The sequence below is a fragment of the Myotis brandtii genome, unplaced genomic scaffold (assembly GCF_000412655.1).
Source record: "Myotis brandtii unplaced genomic scaffold, ASM41265v1 scaffold633, whole genome shotgun sequence".
NCBI classification, from domain to species: Eukaryota; Metazoa; Chordata; class Mammalia; order Chiroptera; family Vespertilionidae; genus Myotis; species Myotis brandtii.
This window is the reverse complement of record NW_005370423.1, coordinates 240,556-244,541: the sequence shown is the minus strand read 5'-3', so window position 1 is coordinate 244,541 and position 3,986 is coordinate 240,556. Positions and strand designations below refer to the sequence as shown.

Below are 3,986 nucleotides of genomic sequence, written 5' to 3'. Positions count from 1 at the left end.
GCCTGCCAGCCCCCGGGTCATGGGAAGTTTGGTTTCCAGAGGAGAGGCCCAAAGTGCCACGTGATTTGTGACCACGTGGCGACGGGCTGAGAGAGGAAGCCACCTGCTTCTGAGGGAGAGAGAGAAGGTGAGAACCCAATGCCGCCCCCACAACCCTATAAAGCAGCGATTCTCAACCTGTGGGTCGAGACCCCTTTGGCGGTCGAACGACCCTTTCACAGGGGTCGCCTAAGACCATCCTGCACATCAGATATTTACATGACGATTCATAACAGTAGCAACATTACAGTGATGAAGTAGCAACGAAAATAATGTTATGGTTGGGGGTCACCACAACATGAGGAACTGTATTTAAAGGGCCAGAAGGTTGAGAACCACTGCAAGAATTGTCCCATTTCATCTTCCCAGGCCTCCCATGTGCCCTTGATTGGAATCGAACCCGGGACCCTTCAGTCCGCAGGCCGACGCTCTGTCCTCTGAGCCACACCAGCGAGGGCTCTATGCCGTTGCTGACTGATGTCTGTCTCCCTCCGGAAACTGGGGCCCGTGACAGCCTTCCCTCCCATCCCTGGCGGCTAGCTGAGAGCCTGGCTTGCAGTAGGTGCCAAGCGATTACTTAGGAAATGAAAGGATTTGGAAGGAAAGAAATCCCTTCCCTCTCACCTAAGTTTATGTTTCGAGAGTTTATCCTCTCCTTAAGTCAACACATTACATTTAAAGACGTTTTTAATCACTCATTCTTTACCGAAGATTCCCTCTTCTCAGATGCCTAACAGGGGGGTGGACACAGCCCCTTCTCTGCTCTGTATCTGGCCGAGCATTGGGAATGAACCCCCTTCTCCTAGTTCAGTGGTTCTCAACCTTGGCTGCACATTAGAATCACCTGGGAATCTTTTGAAAATCCTGATTTCTGGGCCTCAGCCTCCGGAAATTCTGTTTCTTCACTGTCCTAGAGGGTCCGATGAAGACCTTTGGAGGTTAGTTCAGAGGCCGGCCAGCCATTTGCCAAGCCTGCGACCCTCTCCCAGGCTGCAGCTCCCAGTCTTGCTGGAAATTAGCGGTGCCACGTGACTGAGCTGTAGCCAATGGACCTTGAGCAGATACGCACGGCCTTCAGCCCGGCCCGGAAACGCCGCCCACACGCGTCCTCCACGCTTCCCCCCCCTGCAGCTCGATGGTGACCATGACGGGGGAGCCGCCTGTTCAATACAGCCACGTACCCCGTGGAAGAAGCCTGGGTCCCCGAGCCACCGCCTGGAGCAGAGCCGCGCCCTGACCCGGAGCACCTGCATCAGCCTTTCCTGGTGAGAAACCATTTTCTATGGCGTTTGGACTGTCACACATGTTGGGGGTTTCTTTGTGATAGCAGCTGAGAGGGCCCTGGGTCCTCTGCCATATGTATGAAAGGTGTCCGTCAAAATTCTCATTTTCTGCAGGATAGCAACTTTCATGAAAAAAGTCAAACAGCAAGGCCTTAGTTTATGTGGGAGGGGCGGGGGGAGGGGGGAACGTAGTGACTAGCTTTACTTGTGCCCTGAGTACTTGTTTATTCTGCCTCTTGGGTGACGCCATAGACTCTCTTTCTAGAAAGTGCTGTCTTACAGGCCAGCACAGGGACACCTGCTCCACCCAGCAACCTTGGGGAGAGGGGGTGGGTAGGTTTGTCAGAGTTCAAGGGCACTGCTGTTGTCTCCTGCCCTCCTCTGGGCTCCAGGAGCAATGGAGGTGGGTCCTTGGGTTAAGAGCAGACACTTCAGCCCTAGCTGGTATGGCTCAGTGGATAGAGTGTCGGCCTGCAGACCGAAGGGTCCTGGGTTCGATTCTAGTTAAAGGCACGTAACCTCGGTTGCAGGCACCTCCCCGGCCCGGGCCCTGGTCGGGGCTTGTGCAGGAGGCAGCCAATCCATGTGTTCCTCTCGCGTCCATGTTTCTGTCTTTCCTTCTCTCTTCTGCTCTCCCTAAAAATCAATGGAAAAATAGCCTCAGGTGAGGATTAAAAAAAAAAAAAGGAGCAGACACTTCCCTGGGCCCTCGGACCTGCCTCGCAGCTGCAAACTGTTGGAAACGCTCTCCTAAGCTCCCTTAGAGCCTAGGGAAACCAGCCACCACTGGGAAGTACCCCAGCCCAGCTGCCACCTCCCGAGGAAGGAGCAAGGAGGATTGGGAAGGTCCTGGTTTCTGGAAGCAGCAGATCAGGGTTTGACTCCGGGGTCATCTTCTCGTGGTTACTATTCCCCTTTTACGGATGATGGAGACTGACTCCTGAGCCCGAATCTTGGCCCTGAGCCTCACCCTCCTCCCCCAGGCAAAGCGCCCCCCCATTCCTCACCCCCGCCCCCCAGCAAGAGAGGAGCCCTTTGCTGATTTGATTGCTGGGCTCACAGAGGCTGTTTTAGGAGGGGCCCTGGGGTGGAACCCAGGAGGTTCTGGTCTGAGTTGATCACCCGCTCGCTCTCTCTTCCTCAGTCTCCTCATCTGTACAATGAGACTGTCGATGGTATTTACCTCCCCCGAGTGTTGCGAGGACTGAGTGGGGTGATGATGCACATATACACACTTTGCATAGTGAGAGCACCTGATAGATTTACGAAAATATCCCCGCCCCCCCCGCCAAATATAAAATAGGCACAGGACTTAAAAGATTCTAGTGACACAAAAGATTATGCACTGGAAAGTAACTCTGTCTCCCACTCCTGACACCCCAGTCTCACGGGGTGTCTCTAGAGCATCGGTTTTCAGTTGGGGTGCCGTGGCAGGCACACTGGGGTGCCGCAACCATGTTTACAACATGCAGTACCTGACTATTTACACAGGGGCACTGACCTCTTTTTCTTTAGATTGTCAAATAAAAAAAAAAATAAAAAAAAAAAAAAGGCAACAGCCAACACAACAATAGCCGTCTGGGGTGAATGGATCAAAATTATACCTATGTTTCTTTGTCAGATTGGCCCCCCAAAAATGTAATATATATTTTTGGCATGGCGGAGAACTCTAGTAGTTCATTCATGTGCGCTATGAGATGGAAAGGTTGAAAATCGCTGGTATAAACTGTGCTGATCAGTGTCTTGCGTACACGGCCAGAGATACTCCCCGTCTACACCAGCATGGAAACGATGTAGACAGAGGTAGGACCGACACATAAATATTTTGACTTACAGAAGTGGAAGTGCCAGATGGTTCGCCCTGAATGGCGGGTGCGTGTAAACACGATGGCTTACTGTACACACAGTTCCGCGTGGCGTTTATTTTCGCTTCTCACCTAGCCCTAGTGCGTGGAGACCCTTTCGTGTCAGTTCATACAGACACGTCCCATCCTGTCGAACAGCCTGAGGCAGACCTTCACGATACCTTGGTTTATCTGACGCGCTGCCTCTGGGCGGACCGTGCCCGGTACTGCGTGCGGTTTCCGAAGGAAGGGTTAGCCCTGCCCTTGGCATTCTCCACCCCCAGCCCAGGCCAGCCCCCAGCGTCCAGCACCTGGCATTTCCTTCTAGAGCAGTGGTTCTCCACCTTCTGGCCCTTTAAATACAGTTCCTCATGTTGTGGTGACCCCCAACCATAACATTATTTTCGTTGCTACTTCATCACTGTAATGTTGCTACTGTTATGAATCGTCATGTAAATATCTGATATGCAGGATGGTCTTAGGCGACCCCTGTGAAAGGGTCGTTCGACCGCCAAAGGGGTCGCGACCCACAGGTTGAGAACCGCTGTTCCAGTGGGTAACTCCTGGGGACTCACGTTTTCTCACTGCGACTGGGTTACCCCAACGTGGGGCTCCACGCCTCAGATCTCTTCATAACTCGGCTTGGAAGCGGAGGCCCCTTAATTTGGCCCACAGGACTCTTTAACGCCTTTAAACCCCGTTAAACCCGTGTAATGACTTTCCCCTTGCTGTGCTCCTGGCTGTGAAAGCCGAGAGTCGGGGCCCAGCCTCCCACCTGTTCCCGAGATTAGGCCGCGCTGGAGCGGCTGTGGGGCTGGAC

The 3,986-nt window shown here is 53.3% G+C and overlaps 1 long non-coding RNA gene across 1 annotated transcript in view; it reads left to right on the top strand.

The window, feature by feature from the left end:
* Positions 1 to 950: 950 nt before the first annotated feature.
* Positions 951 to 3,986, top strand: part of LOC102242110 — a 14,393-nt gene continuing 11,357 nt past the window's right edge. The window contains exon 1 of the long non-coding RNA XR_314381.2: positions 951 to 1,304. This is a non-coding gene — a long non-coding RNA (uncharacterized LOC102242110). The remainder of the gene's footprint in view (positions 1,305 to 3,986) is intronic.